Here is a 16892-nt window from a genome sequence, read left to right as displayed (position 1 = left end):
CAGAAGGGTCAGCTTTCCTGCTCCTCTGATGCTGCTTGGCCTGCTGTGTTCATCCAGCTCTACACCTTGTTATCACAGTTTCAATATTCATGTGATATATTAAAATTTGGAGTATTTTCTCCAGGAGGACAGGGTTTAAAAAAAAATTAACGCAGCTTTTCAGCAAGGATGACAATTCTGCATGACTGTATCGAAGCGTACATAATTACAACATTAGACTGGTGTTTATTAAAAAGGATTATCACATGTTCACACTAACTTTTTAGTAACTGAATGAGAATAATCATTCCTTTTGCTTGAGATGCAGATTTTTTTTAAACTTAAACAATGAGCAAATAATGAACACATTACTGAAAATAATCCCAAATGTCAGTGGTAACTTCCATGGGGTAGAACAACTTCTCAAAAAGCTGTCAGTCGCATTTTTTTAAAACTTGCAATCTTTCCCATGGGAAGTCTTCATTAAAATTATTACTTCTCATCCTGAAAATTCTTCCGACGACTGACAAATTTGTAATATACTGACTAACATTTTCACACAATCTGTGAATGATTTGAAGATAAGCAATGTATTCCATCTTCAACAGAGGAAACTCTTTGTGAAAATTCAATTACGCCTTGATAGAGAGTTTTCTGATGACTATCTGAAAGTTTTTAATTAATGGCTAAACCTGGTTAATGTTATGAATAATTTAAAATATCTAATGCTCCGAATACACAGTTAGAATATAAAGCCTATATAAACAAATTCAAACATTTAACAGTTATTTAAGAAGTCACTGCATTTTTAAATTTACCACAACACTTTTGATATTTGCACAGTTTTGAAATACATTCCTCTGCACATCATACTTGAGTGTTCTATTCTGTTCAAATAAAAAGCACTGAATAGCCAATATAAAGCCACTAAAAAGTATGAGAAAGGTGTTTAGAACCCACATAGACGCGAATGTAACTGAATAGTGATTAAAGATACCGCCACCAAATAATGTGCTAGTTTTCTGTCACCAGCATATTTCACCCAGGCAGGGGGAGGGTGGTCCTCATAACATTCCTAATCTGGCAATAACTGCAGTTAAGCTCATCTAAAAGCTCTTTCAGGGCAGTTTTCAGATGTTGGTAGCAGCTGTCTGCTCAGGCAGGCTAAGTAAATGGAGCCAGACGCACAGTGGGTAGCCAGCAACAGCAAGCTCTGGGAATCAGGTGAAAGCTGGAATGGTACAAAAATAGGTCTTAGTATTGGCACAATTCAGGTTGCCGGAAGAATTATCAGAAAGCACTTGGACAATGCATGAGATAGCTGTGTGCTGGAACCATGGTGGCATAAGGGGAGGGGCACGGCTTTCAAATATAACTGGAAAGCCACCTGAGCAGAAAGAAAATTGCAGGTGACAACAGATATGCCACTATCTGATTTTGATAAAAAAAACCAACAGCCTCCTCAAGACAGTCAAAGCCCTGGGCATCAGGCAGGTAGATGAGAATGATAAGAGATAGGAAGGCAAGAGGGACCATTCCTCAGCATTGGATAAGATATTGAAGACAGAGATACACACAGAAGACGAAAAAAAAACACTGGAGGACACTTCAACTCTCCACGCAGTTAGTCACATAAATGTGTTTTCTTATTGTGGAAAACCTCACACCTCACAGCTCTGTTGGCTATGCCCTGGCAACTGGGCAGGAACAACTTTTGGTCTAGCTCCTTCCAAGGATCAGCTATGCATTATTCCATCTTGCAGCTCAGAGATTACCTTTTTTTGTTTGCAAAATCAGAGCAGTAAATACAATTCCAGACAACTGGACCTCACAACCAGATAGGTCAGTGCGTTCCATCTCATGGCTGAATTCCCCAGATACAGAATCACACCAATTGTACCAATATAATTATAAAGACACAATATGAATGTCAGGTGAGATTCATCAACAGAAGGTCTTCGACTCCCTCAATGTTCAACTGATCTGTGATCACAACAAGAGCTTCCTGCGTCCGAGTGCTCACTTTTCTGGCTGCAGCCATGATTACTTCATTTGATGGCAGTCCAAGGTGCTCCAGTTCGTTATTCAACCCCACAAACACAATGGATAGATCTAAGAGATATCTCTTAAAGAGATGATTACTCACCCCTCTTCGAGAACTCAAAACAGAGATGCCAAAAGGCACCATCTCAAAAGCATCAACCAGTGGTCCTTCTGGGTTCTAAAGATGTTGTTTCAATGCCTGCATTGGTCAAAGGTACCCAGCAGTACACTCTTGTAAAGCCCTCATGTACAATGGTGATTTGCTAAGCTCTCCATGCATAGCTCTCCAGAGAGGTCTGGACGTTGAAGACACTGTAACATTGAAAGGACACAACTCATTGAAGAAAGGAGGAGGAGGAGAAGTAAGATGCGGATCACAGAAATTCCCTAACTGCACAGGAAAGCAATCAAGCCTACACCAAGGCCTGAGGGTCACATCAGGAAGATATTAACAGGGATTATCTGATCCAGGCACATTTCAGCTGAGCCCCTCCAACACAGGCGTGGTATGGAACTTACTTTTAAGATGCCTCTGAGAACATGCCCACAAAAAAAAACACAGCTTTAACTCCTACCAATGATGAACACACATCTGTCCACAAGTTTCAATGTCACTGTTCATAGACCCTTACCCCTTCTTCAAAGTACCATCATTAATAAAAGGAGGCTCACACACATCTGGGTTCATGTGTCAACACTTACACAGTGTTCAAAAAGGCAAAAACTGTACAGTAACCCAATTGGTGCTCTGCCTTTGCCCTCAATACCTTCTCTGCAGTGTTCCCAGTTGACTGCAATAGATCTGATTGAGTCATCTAGCTTACTAGTTTTTGCAATTGGCTGAGACACATGTGGCAGTCATCTCCAATGTGGAGCTGGCAGCCTGGAAGGGGGATTTGAATGAATGCACCTCTAGAGTGATTGCAGGGGGAGATGGATACTCCTTCAGAGGATCCAAGGAATCGATGATGATGATGATGATTGCGCCCCATGAGAATGGCACTCTCATCCTCCTCAGTGGCAGCCTCAGCTCCACACAGGAGCACCAGCTGAGGCACAAGTGGCATTTCCTCCGAGTATCTCTGCACCATTTGAACCACAGACCAATCAGAGGCTCAGCATGGCATGCAAAGATCAATGCAGTTCCTGCATAAACTGCAAATGCTGCCATGTATAATTTTTCCATGTGATTGGTCACTCTTTTAATGAAAAGAGTTAATACATTCAAATCCCCTAAGCCATAATGATACACGAGCTGGATGGACTCCTCCATTCTGAGCCCATGACTGTACACTGCCACAGGGAACTCGAACCTGTAGAAGTACCTCTGTTACTGCTAATCTAACTATAGCATCCGTTCGGACTCCTGGTGTCCTGCATCTGCATCCGGCTGAGCAGGGCTGTGTTTTATCCTCGATCCTCCAAGGGGACACTGCCCACAGCTGCCTCTTTTACATATTCCAGCTCATCCATGATCTGCTCACTCATCACCCTGTGCTATGTAATCACACATGAGTACCCACCAAAGAGCCAGAATCGGCAATAGTGGAGGGTGTGCTTCTAAAGATGCGTTAGTGCTTAGTCTGAGCTCTACTCTAGCACTGGCTGTCCCGGAGTTGGTGAAGGAGTCTGTCGTGGCACCTCAGGCCAGTACCTAAGGGAGACACAAAAAATCGTGAGAGCTAGCCTTCAACAACAGGGTGGTCCTGCAGAGTGCAGACTTCCCAATACATGCTATCAGGTGGATAATGGCACAATGCATCGATGTTTGTAGTGAGACAAGCCCTTCTGACCTTCCCCAACTTTCTCTTCACCAGCAGCCCTGGCAACTCCATTGTTCCCTCTTCCATCCTGCAGCCGGGGAATATCTCTGCCCACCTCGGCCCACTCGTGGATATTATGTGCCAATTTTTTCCTACAAGAACAAAACAGAAAGAGATAAGACATTGCTGGCCTCGGTGGCCAATGCCAACAGCTCATACACGTAAGAAGTTGTAAATATCAATGCTGGTAGGATCTCAGCAGCATGATAATTCTGAACTTTGTTTAGTTATTAAGGACTCTTGCACACACTTCTCCCATGTTCAGCAGCTGCATTAGGCCTCAAGCTTCTCAACTGAGTTTGTGTGTAAAGCTTGTCCTGAAGCTTGAGTGCCAAATGAATAAAAACATTGAACTTCTTCCAGCAACTGATTCAGTTCCTGTGCACCACACATGATCTACTAACTGTGGCAGTAGTCTCCATCCAAACCTGCTTGGTCCAAGAGGGCTGATCTCCTCCTGCCACCTTGCAAGAAAAAAACCACCTGTCTCTCCCTCATAAAAGAGATCACATGGGTCTAGAAACATTGAAAATTGGAGCAGGAGTAGGCTATTCAGCCTTTTGAATGTGCTCCGCCATTCAATATTGTCATGGATGATCATTCAACTTGGTACCCTTTTCCTGTTTTCTCCCCACACTCTTTGATCCATTTAGCCCTAAGAACGGTGTCTAACTCATTCTGGAAACTACAATGTTTTGGCCTCTACCACTTTCTGTGGCAGAGAATTCCACAGGCTCACCACTCCCTGGGTGAAGAAATATTTCCTCCTTTCGGCCCTAAATGGCCTACCCAGTATCCTCAAACTGTGACCCCTGATTCTGGATTCCCCAGTAATTCAGTACATCCTTCCTGTGCTTACCCTGTCTAGTTCTGTTCGAATTTTAAAGGTATCTATGAGGTTCCCCAGCCTTTCATTTTTCCAAACTCCAGTAAATATAGTCCTAACTAATCCAGTCTCTCTTCTTGGTCAGTCCTGCTATCCCAGGAACCAGTCTAATAAACCTTTGTTGCGCTCCCTCCATAGTTGGAGCATCCTTCCTCAGAGAAGGAAGCCAAAACTGCACAGCGCTCCAGATGTGGTCTCTCCACGGCCCTGTACAATTGCAGCAAGGCATCCCTGCTCCTGTATTTGAATCCTCTTGCTACAAAGATCAACATACCATCAGCCTTCTTCATGGCCTGCCACACTTGCATCCTTACTTTCAGTGACTGGTGTACAAAAACGTCCAGGTCTCATTGCACCTCCCACTTTCCCAATATGTTGCCATTCTGATAATAATCTGCCTTCCCGTATTTGTATCAAAGTGGTCAACCTCATATATATCTGCATTATACTTCATTTGCCATGCATTTGCCTACTTACTCAACTTGTCCAAATCACACTGAAGCACCTCTGCATCCTCCTCACAGTTCACCCTCCTACCTAGCATTGTGCCATCTGCAAATTTAAGAGATATTAAAATTTAGTTCCCTCATCTAAATCATTACTGTACATTGTGAAAGCTGGGTCTAAGCACTAATCCCTGTGGTACCTCACTAGTCACCGCCTGCCACTCAGAATAATTCCTGTTTATTCCCACTCTGTTTCCTCTCTGCCATTAGCTCTCTATCCATATCAGTACACAACCCCTAATCCATAGTGTTTTAATTTTTACACGCTAATCTCTAATGTAGGCTCTTATCAAAAGGCTTCTGAAAGCCCAAGGAAGCCATATCCACTGGAGTATCCTTATCAACTGAATTAGCTACATCCCTGAACAATTCCAGCACACTTGTCAAGCATGATTTTGCTTTTGTAAATCCATGCTGAGCCTGTGCAATCCTGTCACTGTTTTCCAAGTGCTCTGCTATCAAATCTTTTATAATGGAGTCTAACATTTTCCCCAATACTGATGTCAGAATAACTGTTCTAAAAACCCCCTGTTTTCTCTCTAGCTACCGCGTAATCCACAGGATGTCCTACAGTCTATAAAATCTTGTGGTTGACCATGGATGCAATCTATGTCCACAAAGTGAGGACTTGCCTACCTGGGTATCTGCCAGTGCTGCACCATCTTTAAATAATGGACTGAAATGGCAGCCGCAGGGACAGCTGCTGGGACAGTTTAAATAGGGCTGGCACTCCTTCAAACTCACCTCATACTTCCTGTAGCCACTCACGGGCCACCAAACCCACTTTCTAGCCAACTAACTGTCTGCCCTGTGAAAATCTTTGACTACTTCCACCCAGGACCAGGACCAGGACACAATATGTTTCTCATGATGAAAGGAAAATCCTGCCTCCATTTGTTTTATTCTTTTTATATGCATAAAGCAACTTCTAATTTTCTGACTAATTGAGCTTTAGATGAGAAAGTTTTGAGCCTCCATAATAATTGCTCCACTTACCTATTACGGTGGACCATAACAATATTTATTTTCTACCTTATTTGCATACATATTTCTCTGCTGTGTTCTGGGATTTGCCACTTGAAATCGAGGTGGCTTTTCCTTTTTGTTAATATAGACAAGTACTCAATTTTCTCTTCAACAGTTCTCTACTGAAGGAAAACAGGCACCAAGCTAAATAACTGAGATGTTATAGCTCCATGCAAACACATTAAGAATGCATCTTCCTCCTTATCATGAACAATTTTGTGCTTCTTGTTGTGAAGTAGGCATGGTTGAGTACACCATTAAAGGGAATGATTTTCTTGACAAGCTCTACATGAAAAAGCTCCATGGTCTCAGTGGGTTAAATGAGTAAACTGTCTTAACGAACAGCACTGGTTGAATTAGCCAATCTCCGCCTAGTTGGTTATAGGAGGCATCACAATTCTGTTGGGGAGAATTAAGTCAACAATCAAGAGCAGAAATCTGGCTATCTTTTATCTCTGGTTAACAATGTGAATGTGGGCATTGACTGAGGCTGGATTCAGGTTTGGTGTGGATACCCCATGTTGGAGGATTCCCTACAACAACTATCATTTAGATTTACAAATGAGAAAAAGACACTTGGATAAAGCACTGAGCGTACATCTACCGAATCATTCACAGCAGAAGTTATCAATATCAGAAGGGGAAAAGAGGAATAAATTGTCCGCTGTGCTAACAGTATCAACATTGGATAAACGGATATCATAAGTAGCAACCTTGACAGTTATTTAGGTATCTACAAACATCGGGAACAGAATTATTCTGTAATGTTTAATTACTTCAGTCAGGACAACTAAACATCTCAAAACTAAGCATATTTTGCAAAAGGCCTTATGGCTGCCATGTACTCAATGCACATAATTTTATTTTCTGACCTCAGACAAAAGACTAAATACATATAAAACGAGCCATATTTATGAGGCAAGAAATGAAGATACAATAGTCAATGACACATAGGGGTTGGATCTGAGAAAAAAGATTATGAACAAATCTGAGCTGGTTCCCCTGTCTTGACTGAAGTACAGAGACAATTTTGACTGAAGCAAATTATTTAAACAACACGACTGTTTTCTTGGATGTAGACTTGTTTTACATTTTCCCTAAATTCCATTGATTAAAGGAATTATGCTGAATCAAGTGGGAAGCTTTGACTTCTAGGCTTAATGCAGAGAATCTAGAATTAAATCAAACCTGTGTGAAGTTATGACAAATGTAAAAAGATTCAACATTTGAAGTCTGAAATAAGAACAAAAAAAATGCTTGAGTACTCAGTCGAGCTGGTAACATCTGTGGAGGGAAAAAACCGATTTAATGGGTGCAATTTCCGGGGGCTACTTTTTAGTTTTTAAGAAGGGCAGGTGAGGGAATTTAATTGGGTGGGAGGCAAAAGTTGGGGCAAAATTTTGCTGTTAAGTTTTCAACAACTTTTAGACCAGTCAGCTTTTGTGAGCTTCGTAATTAAGATTCTATTTTCCATTTACAGTCAGTTCTGCTATTATGTGTGCTCCAGCAATGCAAATTGCCTATAATGCGACTGATGAATAGGGCAATGCTATTTCTAAAACGTAAACTTGTGTTGGCTATAACGCAATTCCATTGGTGCGCAGAGGAGTACACGTTGACATCACACGATCATTTTGCAGGCTTTGTCCTGAATGTTCGGCGATGTTAGTGTCGAAAGAGTCTCTGTGCTGGCATCACGTAATCATTTCGCAGACTTTGTTGTGAAGCGCTTTCTGTGAAGTACAGTACTCCGTGATTTTTGGGTTTTTCTTTTGCAAATTCTGCCATGTTACGCACAAAAATGTGAGGACAAAGTGACAAGAATGTTAGCAAGAAGCAGCCTAGTGATAAAACTGCAGGTGGTGAAAGTAAAAGAAAGGCTATATCACTGGAAGAGAAGCTGGACGTTATAAAACGTTTTGAGCGTAATGAGAGAACATGTGATATACTTCGCATAACTGGAATAAAGGAGTCTACCTTGCGCACCATTAGAGACAATGCAGAAAAGATTAAAGCAAGCTGTATTCCTGGAGCAAATCTGAGTGCTAGTAAATCTGAGAGGTCATGGACAAAGGAACTTGAGGAGATGGAGCAGCTTCTAAGCGTATAGATCGAAGATCAAATGAAAAAGTGATCTGGGACCACCTTTCTCACCACAAAAGAGAAAGCCTTATCGATTTGTGAAGATTTATCAAAAAAAAGCTGAAAATCCTTCAAACGCGTCTGCCTTTAGTGCTAGCAGTGGCTGCTTTGCTGGTTTTAAGAACTGCTATGCTTTTCATAACGTAAAGTTATGTGGCAAAGCTGCCAGTGCAGACAAGGAACGTGTGATGGCATTTCCTCCCATAGTAAAAAAATTAATTGATGAAGAAGGCTACAACTTGGAATTTGGAAGCAAATGCCATATGAATGAAGCACACGCTCCAGGCTTTAAGGTGGCAAAGGATCATATGACTGTCTTTCTGAGAGCCAATGCCAGTGGAGACTTAAAGCCTAAGCCTGTGGTAGTGTACCACTCTGCCAACCCACAAGCCTTGCAAGGTTACCTTAAGTCTAATATAGGCATCTACTTTAGGTCAAGCAAAAGAGGTTGGATGACGGGGCCAATTTTTTCTGACCTTATTGTTGATGTTTTGGAATAGGTTTTCAGAAAGTGTTGCAGGAAAAAAAAATTTGGATTTCACGATTCTCCTCAACCTGGAAATGCGCCAAGCCATCCTCCCACCATTGGTGAGCTTTCTGAAAATATCAAAGTGCTATTTCTACCCCCAATCACAACATCTCTGCTTCAACCCATGGACCAGGGTGCAATAGCAGCTTTTAAAGCATCTTATTTGAGGTGAACATTTAAGAAGCTGATAGCAGCCACTGAGGGGGATAAGGACAGTGTTCTTCAATTTTGGAAGAGCTTTAACACCATCAGTGCAATTAACATTATCATGGAGGCCTGGGGTGATGTCAGTAAGGACAGCTTGCATGCAGTTTGGCAGAAACTTCTCCCAGACTTCTTCAAAATTTTAAAGGCTTTGATCCCAAGAATCAAAGAACATTGTGTTGATCTTGCAAAGCAAGTTGGATTTGAAGAAGTGGAGAGTGAGGATGTTGAACAGCTGCTTGAGTCCCACTGTAAAGGTCACTCTCCAGCTGATCTATAACAATGTGTCTCTGAGGGGGAAGTGGAAGCTGTAGATGAGGTCCAGGATGCAGCATCACGAGAGCATCACTTCTATTTTGTCTTCTATCCTGAGGGAAATTGAGATGCAGCTGCAACTGTTAGAGGACAACGATTACAATGCAGAAAACAGCAGGGTTGCAGTTTGTGGAATAAGATATTATTTGACACCCTATGAACAGCTTCTTCATGAAAGAAAAAAAAGGGAAAAGCAACAAAAACTGGATTTTTTTTAAGCCAACTCCCATGAAACAGTCAGAAGGCAATGAACTATGTCCATCCACTTCTGGATTAACTGTTTTTCACCCTAAACCTGCAACTACAACTGCACCTGAGGATGGTGATAATGATGATGATGATGTTGATGATGATGACGACCCTCAGCGCCTGCATTAACAACATAGCAACCTCAAAATCTCCTTCCCCAGCAAGTCATTTTTTCAAGATAAGGTGTTAAATTTAATTTTATTTCATTATTAGATATGAATTAAACATTAATTCAAATTGTGCTTCCTTTATGTTATGCTTTTGAGAGATTCGAGCGATTTTGAGTGATTTTTTTGGTGGTCTGGCCCTACCTCCGCTTTTCCCATAGGCCCCGTTATTTCTGTCGCACAATTTTCCATAACACAATGTTGTGGAGGAACGCAACTATTGCATTATTGCAGATCTGATTGTATTAGCATATCATGTATACACTCGGATCCTGCTGGGATTACATTCAAGGTTGCAATTTTGTCAGGCAAAAATGGAAAATGTGCATTCACAAGCCTGACTAATATGACAACATGGGCCTGGTGTGGTAGACTTCTCCCTCCAAGCTCTGGTGAAGACAAACTTCTTCAGCAACTTAGCCCCTTCAGAACCAAGGCACTTCTTCACGTAAGCACTTACAACGTAAGGGGTGAAGACTCACTGGGCAAACAAGTCTGCCTAAGTGAGGGGGTCGCATTGGATGACACCAGCAAACCTGACCAGGGTAGGCAAGCAAGGCTGAAGTCAAAAGGGACTCAAATGAAAACACCATGTTATGTGGTTGTGTCATTATTCTGTGCAAACTTGTAGTGAAATGTTATCAGGTGTATACGCTCTCCTAGTTGTGACAAAAAGTCAGTGACTGGACAGTGTGTAAACTGCCGAGCGCTGAGCTCCTTTCATGTTTTCACATCCTGACAGATGTATGAGAAGCGGTACCACTGTGGTGCAAATATTGCTACTTGGGTTGCTGCAACATAGTGACAGACATTGATTACACATAAGGCAAAGAGTCATAGAGACATGCACCACAGAAACTGAGCCCATTAGTCTAGTTCGTCCATGCTGACCAGGTATCCTAAATTAATCTAGTCCTATTAGCCAACATTTGGCCAATATCCCACTAAACCCTCCCTCTTCATGTACCCATCCAAATGCCTTTAAATTTTGTAATTTTACCAATCTCCACCACTTTCTCTGACTGTTCATTCCATACATGCACCACCCTTTGCGTGAAAATGTTGCCCCTTAGGTCCCTTTTAAATCTTTCCCCTCTCACATTAAACCTATGTCTTCTAGTTTTGGACTCTCCCACCCTGGGGTAAAGACCTTGACTATTCACCCCATCCATCATCCTCGTGATTTTATAAATTTCTATAGGGTCACCCCTCAGCCTCCAACACTCCAGAGAAAATAGCTCCAGCTTATTCAGCCTCTCCCTATTGCTCAAACCCTCCAACCCTTGTAAATCTTTTCTGAACCCTTTCAAGTTTAACAACATCTTTCCTGTAGCAGGGAGATCAGAACTGAACGCAGTATTCACCACCTATATGACAGTCCTGTGCACTGACAACATTACAATGCTAACTCTCACTCACAGGAGCACAAAGCATTAAGTGGCCTGTGGCAAATGGTCTGATAGAGCACAGTAAAACATTCATCCTGTTGTGGTCCAGCTTCTCTTCAGTCACTTCTGGGCACTGACCTCCACTGCCACCTCTGTCCAGGCTGCTTTTGTCAGTTGCAATGGCCTCTTGTTGCAATCCACAGGAAAAAAAGAGCTTTCCCTTCTTTCCTGGACAACTTTCAGGAGAATCTCTACAGAGGAATCACTAAACATAGCACTACTTTTTGCGTGATTTCTGACATTCCCAGGAATGGGTTCGGGGTGATGAGCAAAGGTTAAGTGATGCTCCTGAGTTTCAGTGTAAAATGTTATTCAGATGCCTCTTAAATATGCTGCTTGATCTTGAAGCCCAGAAGTTCCAGCAGACTTTAGAACTCCCTGCCCATAAAACCTCTGCATGTGTATATGCAACAGACTGAGAAGAACATACAAGAAAAAACCCACTCACCCCCAAGTTAAAGTCCCACCTGCTTTTAGGCCTGGACACCATTTAGTCTCAAAATAAAATGAAAATTCCGCACAATGTTTTAAATCAAAAACCTTCAAGAAAGAAAGCAGCCAGACTTGCTGTGTATTCCAGAATTTTATGTTTGTATTTCTGTGTTAATATGCAGCTATTACAGAGATGATGACAAATAGCAATAATAGACAATGTTTTGCATTAGAGAGCCTATGGAGAGCTTCAGCATCAATACTTTATACATTTAATTTGTTTGTGTAAAAATATGAGTTACACATCAATGTATCTCTTCATGTTAAAAGAACAACTCATTCATATATTCAACAATAATGTCTTCTTGCCTACAGACTGCACCTACCCTTTATTTTAAACAATTATTTTACCAGAGTAGAAGTATTTTAATGTTGCAATAATTATCCTTCAGGTCATGTATTGTGATTCCAATATGTTTATTTCTCTAATAATATCTTTTCAATTCACAACTTTTATAATTACATATTAATTATTTAGTACTAATTACCAAAAATATCTGACATACACCAGTTTGACTGTAAACTATTACCAGCAGGATGACTATGTTTATGTTGTAATCACAAACCTTTGCAAGTCAGTATTATATAAATAACTCTAAGCTTAAAAATAACAGCCTAGGATTTCCAACTCCTTCCTCTTTTATGAATTCTATGAATGAAACAAAAATGTTCACAGTTTAAAGAGAAACTTTATCTGTGGTACTTGGAATATTTATACATTTCTTAACAGATAGACTGCACTGTTAAAAGATACTAATTTAAACAAAATAGTGTTAACAAGGTTGTCGTGGTCATTGAGAAAACAGCAACATTCATTTGACACATAAATGAGAAAATATTGTATTTTTGGCACACTGATAATAATTCCTAGATTTATTCGTTGGAAAAACTGTTTTCTCTCCCACATTCAAACACTCTAAGTAACAATTACAGATGGTTTTTAAGGGAATCAAGAGCTAATGCTTTTGAAATATTTTGTACTAATAAAAACTGTCTCTACTTTTTACCAAAACACTAAATTTAACATAACAAATGAATAATGTTCATAACAACTTAAAACAAAAATAAGGCATTTTTGAGAAACATGTAATCAAAATTAATTTCAAATTGTGTCTTCATTTCAGTGATCTTCAGTACTTAATGAATGAATACAAGTTCAAATAAGGTCAAGGAGAAAAAACAGCAGTTGTAATGCTTCTTCTGGCAGTGTATTGGGTTTCATACTGAAACTGCTACCACAGTCAAGGAGGGGCTATTGCATCTAGCAAGGGAGGAGGACTGTCAGGGAAGTTTACTATTTAATCCGTTAAACATGTACCTTTTCCACCAGAGGTGTTCTTTACTTTCATTCAGATACTCGATTATACACTTTCCAAAAATGCTTCACAATACAACTATTTGTCTTCAGCAATATAATCTGCTTGATATCTCTGTCCAAACATATTCCTTGCTGCTTTAAAAGTACTCATTTGAAATGGACAAAAGCGGAGACACTAACATTAAGTGGTAATTAAGTACCCCTGTCATGTAAGGCCTGTAAATCTCTAGAAATAGGAAAAAAGCCTCATCCAGTATTAGCACTGAACTACAAAAATCATTAGCCCTGAGTCCTGCAAAAAAAGAGGTAAGAGCCCTCCTTTCATTCCTTCTGCTGCAGACAGAACTAATCAGTGGTGGAGGTCAGTGAAGGCTGAATCACAGCCATTGGGAGAGATGTCTGCGCAGTCACAGTAAACCAAAGTGTATATAAAGGACAGACAGTGTGTAAAATCAATGCAAACTGAGAGACTGCAGCAAAGTGCAGATCTATAGTGTGTCTGATTAATTATACTTATAAATAATATGTGATTTTAATAGATATGAATTGAATACTTGTGTGGGCCATTCATCTCCCAATATAAAAGGTTAAGATTATATCACATGTTTCCAATTGACCAATTCCAACTCTTTATCTTAACAAAATTAAATTTACAACCCAAAAATCCAATGATTACTCATTTCAGTTAGCCACTTGTTGGAACATTGCTCTGTATTAAATCCTTACATTTTGAAAGCAGGTTCCACTGATCACAATATATGTAGTAATTCAACAAGCACAAGCCTACAACAGAGCAGCAGCACAAGGTTCTCCAGATAACTAAAAACAAACATAGATGCATAGTTTTGAGATCAGTCCTAAAGACTGTTATTACTATTGCTGAAATGAACAGGGCATAATCGATCATCGTGACAAAAGAAAACAGGCTTCACTTCTTTGCCAGTACTGAAAAGTACAGGTGCTTAAAGACAATGGGAATCATTTTCAGTTTTGATGGTGGATGTCAAATTGGCAGTGGTGAATCATTACACCCTTCCCAATTCTCCTTTTGATTGAAATCGATAGCAGGGAAAATTGGGAATTGCATATATCAGACATTTGATCCACTATTGCCAGGCTTTGTTCCTTTCCTCAGAGCAAAATATGTCCCTGGTGTTACATTTTTTTAAACCATGCGTTCCTTTCCTTTATAAACCAAGGGATTACTCATGTTAGCCAAAATTAATACATCCAGATGCAAGAATCTGAACTGCAATCTCTTATTAGGACACAACAACAACACTCATTACAATTTGCTCCCAATATTCTTCCTTCCTGAAGGCAACGGCTCACACTTAGGTGCATACGGGCTCCAAATGCCTTCCAAAACTCAGCCAAATAAATACTCTTCACCTGCCACTAGATGTTGATAAGCCATACAATCACTGGATAAAGAATACCATCACCAAGTGTGCTTTTATTCTCCCCTACTTGGCATCCACAAATATGCTTTGTGAAATTACATAACTATATAGCAGATAAAGAAGGGGGACTCTGATTTGATGTCCTTCCCAGGCATTAACCAGAGGGCAACAATGACACTCCTACTGGGCCAGTTGATAACAACAAAACAGACCAGCATTCCAATCATACCTTTCTTGTCTGCTCAGTAGACTATGAGGCACAACTACTTTCTCACTGAAGACCTCAGTACTTTAAAACAAAACGTTCCTTTTTTTGATGTTACACTTTGTAATAACTACTGGTAAATTTTCAGCACATTTTTAACACGTATGCTACCTGGGATACACAGTTACATTTAAATGTCCTAATTGGCTCTCAGGTAATCCAGGTAACTCGCCAAAATATGTGTTATTGTCATCGTCATACAGGATCCCAATTTTGACTTTTGTATTTACCTGCATTTTTTGCTTTATTAACCAAGAAAAATAAATAATATAGATCACAAATTTTTGCGCCTCATTACTTGATAAACCTGCATTTTACCAACTGCTTCGACCGACCAAGTGTTCAATGTATTGTGATATCAACCTCACTACCTTGCAGATATTAGCATGTTGCCAACTGTACCCACCTAACAACTGCTCCATAGCACAGTCGTGATTCAGGGACCCCAAAAGCCACTAGGGCCAGTCAGAAATTCCACCCATTTAATGAGGTATTATATAAAACATTGCTCAGCGGTAATGGGATAAATATCCACTGCGTTTTCGACCCCCTTTTCCTTATTTCAAGATTTACTTTTAAGTATTTCATGCTATTTAAATTTCACAGAATCGCTGCTGTAGCAGTCGGGAGTACTTGATCCACAGAAAGGTTGTCCAGTAAAAAGGTGGCGATAACATTTTGCACAATCGCTCGGCATGCTCCGCTTTGATCACGCGCACTATTCAGGTTCAGTAAACTAATTTATTTATCCTGTCGAACTAAACTACAAAAGCATTGCAACAACTAGTTTCAGAAAGACATGGTGATTCTGGCTAAGAAAACAAAACGAGCATGGACACTTTTCCCCCCCATTGACAATAACAGCAACTTCTCGATTAAAACACATTTGGAAGGAAAGCCTCGTTTAACAGAAGGTGGAGCTGGCCAACATTGCCCTCGAAAAACTCTAAAGGGGAGGGGGAATATGAAGGAAAAAAGAGACTAATTGAAAAAGAACCAGATGCATACATTGTTTTTAAGTCTGTAAACACGCCTTCGCCAAACTAAACCAGTTACAAGCTTAGCAGAGTGGAGTGTACGCTTTCACATCAAATACTTTGTTTCATTTTTTTCTCTCTTTGCTAATTTTCAACAATGAGCTGAAACCCGTATGTTTACAGCGACCACCGCCACGATACAACCAATATCCGCTCGAAACCAACTACTTTCCTTCCCCACCGGCCATCCAAAAAATTGCATTTTTTTTTGCCTCTGATCCACCACAGCGCACTAAGATTTCAGCAATGATAACATCTGCATATTTGCAAACACAGGCCCCCTTTTTTTCCCCCCGCACCTACCAAAGGCAGATCCAACAGAGGGAGGGATGCGCTGAGCAGCCAGTGTCTAACAGCTGCAGCACTGAGGATCAAACAAACCCGGAGACCCAGATCACAATCACACTTCAAAGCATCAATAACAATCCCGTGCAAAACTCTGCAACAAGGTAACGGTCTTGCAAAAACTCACTCAATAACACAAAGTGAGAGGGCTACAACCTTCCGATTCCTGCAAGCCTGCCTCTACATCCCAGATCGCTCTGGAAGTACATGCAAATACATTTCATAGATTTTTGGAGCTCGCCACAAAAACCGAAGTGGATCTTCGTGAACCGAAGACCCAACCTTTTGAACTGAAATGTGATCCAGCGCAGCCAGCGATAACCTATTACTTCATTCTAACCGCGCCTCTAAACATGAAATTCAGTTTTGCAGAATCGCACAAATGTATAAAAAAACTGACGGGAGAATTTTGTCCAGAAATGAGCAATTTTTTTTTGTTTTAAGAAACACCATCGTTCGCAATATTTCATTCAATCAATCTATTCAACAGAAACGCCAGCAATATATTTCCCAGCGTGTGAAATGCGTGGCTCTGAGTTCTGGCAGAACATTTTAAGCGTTTCTGATCCTTAATACAGATTACCAGTCCATCTTTTCGATGTGCTTCTCCTCGAATTTGGCAGGCTGCCAAGTGAAGTGTGTGGAAACGACACTGCCAGGGCGGCAGAGATTTTCCTTAATTTCATTTCTCCCCATCCTGGCTAGCCGGAGACAC

The 16892-nt window shown here is 40.6% G+C and overlaps 1 long non-coding RNA gene across 2 annotated transcripts; it reads right to left on the bottom strand.

Annotated features, from left to right (window-relative positions):
- Nucleotides 1–123: 123 nt before the first annotated feature.
- On the bottom strand, nt 124–16410 carry LOC109927557. 2 transcript variants are annotated; one of them, XR_007263373.1, is made up of 3 exons: nt 16305–16410; nt 3816–3937; nt 124–3676 (listed from the first exon to the last, which is right to left on the bottom strand). It is a non-coding gene; the product is annotated as an uncharacterized LOC109927557 (long non-coding RNA). The 2 variants fall into 2 exon arrangements; XR_007263372.1 differs by lacking the exon at nt 16305–16410 and adding an exon at nt 16136–16253.
- Between the last annotated feature and the right edge of the window lie 482 nt (nt 16411–16892).

Source organism: Rhincodon typus, chromosome 12 (genome assembly GCF_021869965.1).
Source record: "Rhincodon typus isolate 14 chromosome 12, sRhiTyp1.1, whole genome shotgun sequence".
Lineage (NCBI taxonomy): Eukaryota > Metazoa > Chordata > Chondrichthyes > Orectolobiformes > Rhincodontidae > Rhincodon > Rhincodon typus.
This window is presented reverse-complemented; position numbering and strand designations above follow the sequence as displayed.